This window comes from Cebus imitator, unplaced genomic scaffold (genome assembly GCF_001604975.1).
Source record: "Cebus imitator isolate Cc_AM_T3 unplaced genomic scaffold, Cebus_imitator-1.0 Scaffold497, whole genome shotgun sequence".
In the NCBI taxonomy this organism is placed as follows: Eukaryota; Metazoa; Chordata; class Mammalia; order Primates; family Cebidae; genus Cebus; species Cebus imitator.
In genome coordinates, this window is record NW_016107812.1 from 237,402 (window position 1) to 249,708 (window position 12,307).

Here is a 12,307-nt window from a genome sequence, read left to right on the forward strand (position 1 = left end):
CATATGCACACACACGCACTTATAAACACACAGACCTGCATATGCACACACGCACTTATAAACATACAGACCTGCATATGCACACACACACACTTATAAACATACAGACCTGCATATGCACACACACACACACACACACAAGCATATAGACCTACATATGCATGCACACGCACATACAAACGCGCATGCACACATGCACGCACGCACACACACACAAGGTAGCACACTGTTTTATACAACTCCATTCTTCCAAGTTGGGACCTTTACAGAACCCTCATCATATTTAATGGCTTCGGCCCGTGCCACTGCATGGGGCATTGTAATTTATTTAAGTGATTCGCTATGAGCAGACGTTTATCTTAGTCTTCTGTTACAAATCGCACCGTAATGAGTATCTTTATTCAGATGCCCTTGCGCACATTACAGCGTTATTTTTAATGCCTGCTTGACATGCGACCAGAGTGACGAACGATAACTCAGACGATGCGTCCTCTGTTTCTAGAAACGTCTAGAAACGTCTAGACGTCTCCAGTGTTTTCCACCATTGTGAACAACGCCGTTGCACCATAAATCTCCGCACACCTCTGATTGCTTTTCGTGGGTGAATTTCCAGAAGGAAGCGCTGGGCGGAAGTATTTCCACTTTAACCTTAAGGCTGCTTCCAGCAGGGCTGTTCGCGCGGCGGTGCCGGCAGGCGCCTGGGCGGGAGGAGGCCTTCCACAGACGGGCTCCCAGCACCTCTCCGGGCTCGGGCCTCCCGGAGCTGGGCCCCGTTCGGGGGCATTGCCCTCAGTCTTCACGGTGGCGCCAGGCTCCCGGCTTCCCGGAACTTTGGCTGTTGTCGAGGAAGAAATGTCCCCAGAGGCTTCTCTAAGGGGCGCCCCCGTGCGGCTGGGAGGCGCGGTGAAGCCTCCGAGCCCGCCGGGGCTTCGCTAAAGGGCGCCCCCGTGCGGNCTAAAGGGCGCCCCCGTGCGGTTGGGAGGCGCGGTGAAGCCTCTGACCCCGCCGGGGCTTCTCTAAAGGGCGCCCCCGTGCGGCTGGGAGGCGCGGTGAAGCCTCCGAGCCCGCCGAGGAGGGCGAACCAGCTGGCATCACTCAGGGGGGGCCCAGGACGTGCCGCTCGGGCCCTCGCGAGTCTCCGCCAGCTCAGGAGTGTGGGAAGCAGCAGGCTGCCTTCAGGATTCCACCCGTGGCTTTCACCTCCGCCTGCCCTGCGGCACACACCGGATCGCAGCTCCCGCGGCCTTGGCAGCTGAATTCCAGGGTCTGTGACGTGCTGTGCACTGGGGAGGGCGAGAGGAGGCCGCCAGATTCCTGACGTCACCTGCCCATCCAGGACAGGAAAGACAGCATGGTGCAAGGGGTCTCCGCGGGCGCTGGAGTGGGCCTGCGAGCTTGCAGTGTCGGCTGCTAGATCGGGAACCGACCGGCTGGCGTCCAGTGCTGCCGTTGTGAGAACTGCATCCGAGAAACGTACCGTTCAGTAAATTCTGTCAAAGCAGGGGTGACAGTCACAACCCCTCAGCTCCCGGTCACTTCACTGCTGTTGTGGTTAGCTGCGGAGCCTTCGGTTGCGTCGCCTCGCAGTAGAGACACCAGCATCTGCCCCAGCTCCACGCTCAGTGGCGTCAGAGTGCAGTGGGAAGTCAGCCCTGGGCAGCGTTTACACCACAAAAATTGCGAATGCCGCCCCTCCGGGCTGCTCTCCTTAATCCACCTGCAGAGCTGGCTGTTAAACACCTGCCCAAGCCCACCAAGCCTCCGTCATCCTTCGGGGTGGGGGCTCTGCGGGGTTAACAGAGTCCACAGCCTGCACAAGGGAGCCTGCAAACAGAGCATGCTCACATACAGTGACTGCTCACACACAGAGACTGCACACACACACAGAGACTGCACACACACAGAGACTGCACACACACACAGGGACTGCACACACACAGAGANGACTGCACACACACAGAGACTGCACACACACAGAGACTGCACACCCACACAGAGACTGCACACACACACAGAGACTGCACACACACAGAGACAGCACACACACACAGAGACTGCACACACACACAGAGACTGCACACACACAGAGACTGCACACACACACAGAGACTGCACACACACACAGAGACTGCACACGCACACAGAGACTGCACACACACAGAGACTGCACACGCACACAGAGACTGCACACACACACACAGAGACTACACACACACAGAGACTACACACACACACACACAGAGACTGCACACACACACAGAGACTGCACACACACAGAGACTACACACACACAGAGGCTGCACACACACAGAGACTGCACACACACACACCCAGGCTGCACACACACAGAGACTACACACACACACACACACACAGACTGCACACACACAGAGACTACACACACACACAGACTGCACACACACAGAAACTACGCACACACAGAGACTGCACACATACACCCAGGCTGCACACACACAGAGACTACACACACACACACACACACAAAGACTGCACACACACAGAGACTGCACACACACACAGAGACTGCACACACACAGAGAGGCTGCACACACACAGAGGCTGCACACGCACAGACTGCGCACACACAGACTGCACACACACAGAGACTGCACACACACAGAGGCTGCACACACACAGACTGCACACACACAGAGACTGCACACATACACAGACTGCACACACACAGAGGCTGCACACACACACAGAGACTGCACACACACAGAGGCTGCACACACACACAGAGACTGCACACACACAGAGGCTGCACACACATACAGAGGCTGCACACACACAGACTGCACACACACACAGACTACACACACATAGACTGCACACAAATGCACACTGCACACACACAGACTGCACACACAGAGACCGCACACGAAGACTGCACACACACACAGACTACACACACAGAGACTGCACACACATGCAGACTGCACACACACACAGACTGCACCCACACTCAATGTCCCACACCAGCTCCACAATCGCCAGGGTGCCTGCACTCACACCAGTGATGACACGTGTGCCTACGTTGAATCCCCCAGTAGAGAGGGAATGCTTGTACAGTGGCATCAGCCACAGAGCAGGTGCCACACACATCGGCTCCCTCTTCCCGCAGTCCCCACTGCCCGACCCTGGTGTCCCTCCCTGGCCCTCACCCTTCCCTGGTCCTGGTTTCCACCTCTTCTTATCCTTTCTTGTTTCATTAGCCCAAAGACAACAACATTGGCCACACCAATTAGCAGTAGGGTCCCTGGGTGTGGCCTCCACATGTGAAAATGCCCGGTGACAAAACAATCTGCCCTGAATAGGAACACCTCCACGGAAAGGTCTGACCCATCTCCTCCAGGTGGACATATGCCCACCCTCCAACCCATCAGTCCCACCGGTGACACACCAGTGCAAAATGTGTGAATCGTGCACCAAAAGACATGCACACGGCCGGGCAGGTGGCTCGTGCCTGTAATCTCAGCACTTCGGGAGGCTAAGGCCAGTGGATCACCTGAGGTCAAGAGTTCGAGACCAGCCTGGCCAACATGATGAAACCTCATCTCTACTAAACATACAAAAAATTAGTTAGGCATGATGGCAGGAGCCTGTAATCCCAGCTACTCGGGAGGCTGAGGCAGGAGAATTGCTTGAACCCAGGAGGCAGAGGCAAGATTGTGCCACTGCATTCCAGCCTGGGCAACAAGGGCAAAACTCCATGTCAAAAAAACAAGACATGTGCACACCTGCTCACAACAGTGCTATTTATAATTGCCCTAAAGTAAAATTACTCGAATGCCCACAGATAAATAGACTGTGGTACTATCATAATGGGCCATTACTCAGCAATGAGAATGAATCAACTAGAAATAACTGTCAACCCAAAAGGAAACTGAGGCAAAATTAATACAAGTAGAGAGTTTATTTGGGCCAAGCTTAAGGATCAATAAAAAGTCAGGGTAATAGTTACCTTTAAGAAAAAAAAATAGGCCGGGCGCGGTGGCTCAAGCCTGTAATCCCAGCACTTTGGGAGGCCGAGGCGGGTGGATCATGAGGTCAAGAGATCGAGACCATCCTGGTCAACATGGTGAAACCCCGTCTCTACTAAAAATACAAAAAATCAGCTGGGCATGGTGGCGCGTGCCTGTAATCCCAGCTACTCAGGAGGCTGAGGCAGGAGAATTGCCTGAACCCAGGAGGCGGAGGTTGCGGTGAGCCGAGATCGCGCCATTGCACTCCAGCCTGGGTAACAAGAGCGAAACTCCGTCTCCAAAAAAAAAAAAAAGAAAAAGAAAAAAAAAGAAATCAGCACATCGGGATAAAGGAAAAGTCCACACTTTCTGTTGTTTTTGTTGTTTGTTTTTGAGATGGCATCTTGCTCTGTTGCCAGGCTGGAGTGCAGTGGTGCAATCTCAGCTCCCTGCAACCTCCGCCTCCCAGGTTCAAGCCATTCTCCTGCCTGAGCCTCTCGAGTAGCTGGGACTACAGGTGTGCACCACCACACCCGGTTACTATTTTGTATTTTTAGTAGAGATGGGGTTTCACCATGTTGCCCAGGCTGGTCTCGAACTCCCGATCTCAGGTGATCTGCCCACTCCAGCCTACCAAAATGCTGGGATTAGAGGTGTGAGCCACTGCACCCAGCCGAAAGTCCATAACTTTTAAATAGGTAAAAGATTTTAATAGACCATCGCCACAGAATATATCCTAATGGCTAATGACCATAGGACAAGATGCCCAATATTATCAGTCACTAGAGAAATGCAAACTAAAACTGCAGGAGACACACAGCCACTAGAACGGCTGCAGACAGAACGACAACCCTTGCCAAGTGGTGGTGGGCATGTCACATGTCACGGCCACCTGGAAAACAGTATGGCAGTGCCGCAGAAACTCCAGCGTGGAGCCGGCCTGTGCATTAATCTCCCACTGCTGCGGCAGCAAGCTGACAACGGCACAGCTTTACCTCCTTCCCACTCTGAGGGTCAGAAGTCCAAACGGAGTCTTCAAGGAGTTGAAACGAGGTGCAGGCAGGGCTGGTCGCATCTAGCTCTAGGGCAGGGGTCCCCAGCCCCCGGACCACAGACCCGTCCCAGGCCTGTTAGGAACCAGGCCGCACAGCCACAGGTGAGCAGTGGGCAAGCGACTCTTCATCTGTATTTATGGGCACTCCATGTCAATCACATCACCTCCTGTCAGATCAGCGGCATTAGATTATCACAGGAGGCCAGGCGCAGTGGCTCACGCCTGTAATCCCAGCACTTTGAGAGGCCAGGGCAGGTGATCACCTGAGGTCGGGAATTCAAGACCAGCCTGGCTAATGTGGTGAAACCCCTCTCTGCTAAAAATACAAAAATTAGCCAGGGATGGTGGCGCATGCCTGTAATCCCAGCTACTCAGGAGGCTGAGGCAGGAGAATCGCTGGAACCCAAAGGTGGAGGTTGCAGTGAGGTGAGATGGCACCACTGCCTGCCAGCCTGGGTGACAGAGTGAGACTCCATCTCAAAAAAAAAAAAAAAAAACTCTCACAGGAGCGTGAACCCTGTTGCAAACAGCACACGCGAGGGATCCAGGCTGCGCGCTCCTCATGAGAATCTCGTGCCGAGTGATCTGTCACTGTCTCCCATCACTCCCAGACAGGACCGCTAGTTGCAGGAAAACAAGCTCAGGGCTCCCCCTGATTCTACATGATGGTGAGCTGTAGAATCATTTCATTCGATATCATAATACAGTGATAGAAATAACGTGCACGATGAATGTCATGCGCTTGAGCCATCCCAAAAACATCCCCACCCCCATCTGTGGAAGAAAAGCCTTCCACAAAACCGGTTCCTGGTGCCAAAAATGTTGGGGACCACTGGTTTAGGGGAGAGTCCATTCTTGCCTCTTCCAGCTCCCAGAGGCCGCCCCACATCACGCCAACCTCTGCTTCTGCATTCACATGACTGTCTCCCGACAGACACTCCCACCCCCCCCACAGGCACTCATGCGGTTATGTTGGATGCACACGGACAGTCCAGGATCATCTCCCCTTCCCAAGACCTCAGCCACATCTGCAAGGACTGTTTTGCCAGGTAAGATCACATTCAGAGTGAATGTGCACATCCCGGTTCACTAACGAGTCTAACAAGGAAGAATGAGATGAGAGTTCAAGACAGCGGAAGACAAAAGACAGTCCACGATCCATTGCTGACGCTCTTCTTGGTCCCGCAGAGCACATCAGGCGCGAACGCATCCCATCCCAAATGTGTCATGATGACTCAACCGAGACTCAGTAGCTCACGAGCGGTGCTGCGGAGCTAAACGGGACTATAACCCCAGTCAGTGAGAGAAGGAGGGCTGGGGACAGCGTGGGGGGGAGCGGAAGAGACGCGGCTGCTTTTTTAAATGGAACGTGTGCAGTCGGTAAGGGAAGGAGTGAGAACAGAGCCTCCGGCAGAACCTGGCCGAGTTATGCATCAAGGTCAGTCGATTGATCTACCCAGGGTGCTGTTATCAGGAGTAAAAAATGCCCGTTATGCATCTGAGTCAAGCCTCGGCCCAAGTGGGAAAGAAATAGAAAGCTGTTTTCAAAAAGGCTTCATCATAACTGTTTACGAGCTTTCACTCTGAACGCTGGATTTCAAAGCAACTTAGAAGAAACGCTAGTGAAGATATATATTCGCTATGAAGTGGCCCAGGAAATGGGAGAACTGGACATTCTGTGCTCCTTCTGTCATCATGAAGGCAATAATCCCAAAACACTTAAATACATAGGTTTGGGGGTTTACTGTGGGACTCAGTATCCACAGAGGAACGGGCCCTGCAGGCCGCTTTGCTACCAGCTGTGACATAATACCAAACACGTCAGTGCTACGTGAGCGGCACATGCTTTGCTGTGATGAGGAAATGGAGGAGAAGCCCCGTGAAGACCTTACATCGCACCTTGTCAGACCGTCTATGTGACTACTGGACCCCAAAACACGTATAAATCTGTAATTCCAAAGACACGTTGGCAACCGGGGCTGCGGCAGGGCTCCTCTGGCAGCCTCTGACCTGTTCTTTGAAGCCTTGTCCACAAGCAGCGCCACTCCCTAGTGTTGAGGGACCTGGTGTGTCATCACCCCACACCCCTGCTGTGTTGGTCAAACTGTCTCTCCCAAGAACTTCTCATAGAAAGACAGGCCTCAAACCTGAGTGACACGCTACGTCCCCAGCAGCCTGCTTCCACCCTGAAGCAAGTGGCCTTTAATAACTGAACCCTCAACAAAACGCGGCCCATCTGTTGAGTGTATTCCCTGACAGATTTGTTCTCATCATCCTCCCCAACTCTGAGCATTGTGAAAAAAGGAGTCTCTTTGTATGGCAATTAAACCATTTTAATTGGTTTAATAAACACTCAACAGATGGGCCGCGTTTTGTTGAGGGTTCAGTTATTAAAGGCCACTTGCTTCAGGGTGGAAGCAGGCTGCTGGGGACGTAGCGTGTCACTCAGGTTTGAGGCCTGTCTTTCTATGAGAAGTTCTTGGGAGAGACAGTTTGACCAACACAGCAGGGGTGTGGGGTGATGACACACCAGGTCCCTCAACACTAGGGAGTGGCGCTGCTTGTGGACAAGGCTTCAAAGAACAGGTCAGAGGCTGCCAGAGGAGCCCTGCCGCAGCCCCAGCTGCCAATGTGTCTTTGGAATTACAGATTTATACGTGTTTTGGGGTCCAGTAGTCACATAGACGGTCTGACAAGGTGCGAAGTGAAAGCTCGTGTCATTTGTGAAGTCACACTTTGATCATGGCTTTCTTTCAACCATACAAAGTGCATACATACATGGGTCAGCAAGATAACTGACTAGGAGTCCCTCATGCTTGCCCCTCGCAGAGAGAGAGAGAGAGAGAGAGGGAAAGAGAGAGAGGGAGGGAGGGAGGGAGGGAGGGCGCGCGCGCACCAGAACAATGAACACACAGCAGCAGTGAAATGAAAGCAGCTGAGGGAGAGCAGTGGAGTGCATCAGAGAAGCAACAGAAATTCTAGCGCGCACAGAAACTCAGGATGGCCACACAGGAAGGAAATGCTGGCCCTCCACCACCCCATCCCCCAACTGGGACCAGCTGGGACCCACAAGGAGCCTCTCCCTACGGTGAGAAGGAAAGCAAGAGGGCCCAGCAGCCCCCCCCACCACGGACACCCACAGCCCTCACCGCTGGGGTCCCCTGTAGTCCTCACAGGCACTCAGCTCAGCAGAAGGAGCTGCCTGGAGTCCACATGGCTGTGCTCCCACAGAGAAGGAAGCCCATGGCCCACGTGGCTGCTGTGCTCCACCATCTTGGAATTGGGACCATGGCTGGAGTGTGTCATGGTCTGGAACAATAAAGGTAACCTCCTGTGGAGCCACGCCAGTCCAGCGCCCCGACATCCCCTAGCAGAACTGGAGCAGCTGTTTCAGCCTTCCCTGTGGGGCCAGGAAGATGTTAAGCCACTCTGCCTACCCCTCCCTGTACCCCTTTGGGCCAGAGCTGAAGCAGTGCCCTAAACCCCAGAAACAACGCCTTGGGCGACCCAGAGCAGTCACACATCCCGGTACCTGAGCTGAAGCAGTGCCCTGCATCCCAAGGAAGCAGTGCCTGGGCTGTCCAGAACAGTCATGCTCCCCAGGCCTGAGCTAAAACAACACATTGCTTCCTGGGGAATCAGTGCCCTGGCCAAACCAAACAGCTTCACACGCCAGGGCTGAACTGAGATGGTACCCCACATTCCAGGGAAACATCAGTGGCTGAGCTGAGATGGTACCCCATATTCCGGGGAAACATCAGTGGCTGAGCTGAGACACCCACCCTACAGGCCAAACAACTTTAGTACTGCTACCCTGGAGCTGGACTAGCAGTCTAGAATCTCAGCGGCTGAGATAGCCTCTATCTGGGAAGTCAGGCACTTCTGTGTTATTCCCTACCCCTCAAGGGCCCAAATGACAACCTTATACTACCCTTCTGGGGTCCTTGTTGCCACTGCACCTGGCCTCACAGAGTCTGGGGTACTGCCAAGCCTCACCATCCAGAGCCTAGAGTCACTACCACCTGGTGCCTGGGACCCAAGTTGCCACTGAGCCCAATTGGCTGAGATTACAGGCACATGCCACCATGCTCAGCTAATTTTTTTTGTGTGTATATATATGAAGTTCGTTTTTGTTTTTGTTTTTTGTGGCTTTTTTGGTAGAGATGAGGATTCATCATGTTGCCCAGGCTAGTTTTGAACTCCTGGACTCAAGTGATCTGCCTGCCTCGGCCTCCCAAAGTGTTAGGATTACAGGCATGAGCCTGGCCTCTTGCCCAACCTCTTGATCTTTTTAGAATTCTTTCTGCCTTTGACTTTTGACATTTTGACTATAATTTGCCTCGTGGAAGACCTTTCTGGGTTGAATCTATTTGGGAAACTTCAAGTTTCCTGGATCTGTATGTTTATATCTCTTTCCAGATTTGGGAACCTTTCAGCTATTATTTCATGAAATAGGTTTTCTATGTCTTTTCTCTCCCCTTCTCCTTTGGAATACCCATAATGCAAAGTTTGTATGTGTGTGCACTTGCTAGAGTGTCCCATGTCTTACAGGTTTTTAAATTTTTTTTCATTCTTTATTTTTCTCTGACTAGATCATTTCAAATGACCTATTTTAATTTTCAGAAATTCTTTCTCCTGCTTGATTAGGTCTGCTGTTGAAGCTCTATTGTGTTTTTATGTTATTCATTGGATTCATCAGCTGCTGGATTTTTGTTTGGTTGGGTTTTTTTTCCTATGATTTCTATTGCTTTTTTGAATTTCTTGTTCATATCCTGAATTGTTTTCCTGATTTTGGTGGATTGTCCATCTGTATTTTCTTGTGTATTGTTGAGTTTCCTTCAGATCATTATTTTGAATTCCTTTTTTAGCAATTTGTTGATTTTGTTTTCATTTGGGTTGCTACTAGAGAGTTAATTATCCTGATTTGATCATTACACATTGCATACATGCAATGATAATATCACACTATACCCATAAATATGTACATGATGTGTCAATTCAAAATAATTTTACAAAACACACACTTGCATGAAAATAATTTTAGAAAACACACACTTGCATGTATATTCTTAGGTTTTTACAGTTCTTGAATCTTATTTTATTTATTTATTTATTTTAGACAGAGTCTTGTTCTGTCGCCAGGCTGGAGTACAGTGGAGCAATCTCAGCTCACTGCAACCTCCAAGTCCCTGGTTCAAGCAATTCTGCTGCCTCAGCCTCTCAAGTAGCTGGAATTACAGGCACACGCCACCATGCCCAGCTAATTTTTTTTCTTTTCCTTTTTCTTTTTTTTTTTTTTTTAGTAGAGACGGGGTTTCATCATGTTGGCCAGGATGGTCTCAGTCTCCTGACCTCATGATCTGCCAGCCTCAGCCTCCCAAATTGCTGGAATTACAGATGTAAGCCACTGCACCTGGCTTATTTACTTATTTATTTATTTTTTTTTTTTTGAGACAAGGTCTTGATAGGGTCTTGATTTGTCGCCCAGGCTGGAGTGCAGTGGCACAATCACAGCTTACTGAAGCCTGGACCTTTCAGGCTCAACCCATCCTGCGTTTTGCCTTTTGACCTATAGACTAATTTTATTGCATCTTAATGTGAAGTCTCTACCCTGAAGTGAACTTGGGACCATGTAACGTAAATGTTCGCTTGCTACACATCCTCGCAAGTCCCTTTCACAAATATTCATAGCTCCTTTGATAACCTGTTAAATATGTATGTTTAGCCAACCTGTTTAGCATAAAACTCCTGTCCCACCGTTCTTCCTTCAAAGTGCCTTTCTGCCTCAGAGTCTGCTTCCCAGTCTGTACTTTGCAACCCTTCTCAGAAATAAAGTTCTCCTTTCCAAATTTAAGACCTTGTGATCTTTACTTTGACCTAAGAGATTTCCCTAGCCCTTTTTCAGTCCATCCCTGAAAGACTGAATGGTTAGATCCTCGATGTCTTTCTCAGGTATCTCCCATTTGGCCTCAGCCATCCATTTACAAGTATCACCCATCTCAGTATCATGTAATAAGTTGGGAAAGATCAGGAATCCTAGATCATATACCCCATAAGAATTTTTTACCTCTCAGAAAATTTTGGGGGCTTTCCTTTGGGACAGTGAAAACTTTCTCTATTGCTCTGAACTCAAGATTTTTGAACAAGGCATAACAGTGATTAAAGAAGCAGACTTACTGATCTGAGGGCCTAACTATATAAGGCATTTGTTTAGCTTCCTTTTTGTCTTTGGGGTGGGAAGGTAACTGAGATAAGAGGTTAGAACATTCTGAGTAGGCGGAGAAGGATAGAATATACAGTGAGTTCAATCCATCAAAATACAATTTTTTCTCATCAATTAGTTGCTTAAGTTTTTAATTTGCTATTTGTAAGAAGTCATTTAGAAAGGCAATTTTTGGTTCACTTAACCTTTTAGAAGCCACTGCATGTCAATCAAAAAGACATCCTGTTGTTTCTGAGGTGTTTTTTATCCTTTCTTTTCTTAATATTTTATTTGATTCCTTTCAGACCTAGTCTTGTAAAGATCCTTTCTCTTCTAATGTGTCTTGCAAGTGAACAATTGTATCTAGGTGAAAACGTCCTCACTTTGACCACTGTAACTCTTAGGTTACCTTTGATAGGTTCACCCATTTCTCTGGAAAAGTGCAGATTCTGGGTGGATGGGTCTCATATATGAAATTGTCTGGAGTCCCAGGTGGAGGAGTTCCAGACTCCCTGGATCCAAATGAAGCCGTCATTCCCTGGATTCTCATAACCTTTCCTACTGTAATCCTCCTCCTGAACTCAGTCCTGTCCCGCAGGCCTTGTACTGGAGCCAGTCCAGTTTCTGTCATAACTTCTGGACCCAGCTCACATAAAAAATGCTTGAATAAACTTTAAGAATTCGACACAAGTTGTAGGGTTTGTATCCAAGCACGGCCTACAAGTGGTGGCCTCCACATGTGCAGTGAGAAGCCATGAGCACAAATGGCTCAGTGTGTGAAGCAGGACCACTGGGCGCTGGTTACCAACCTGTTCTGAATTCTCATAAGCAGCAATTTACATGCAGTATACTTATTACCAATAGACAGGTGGTAGGGGACAACTGAAGTCTAGGATCCCCTGCACTCAGAAAGCTGCCCAGGTGGATGGAGTCTCCACTGTACATTCCTCACTTACACCACAGGTAAGAAATCCTGAAAAGCAGCCCACCCGGATTACGCACCACATGTCAGTGACGTGGCTAATCACTGGGCTAGTGTTGAAGGCCCTTCTGTTTCCAGTGGAG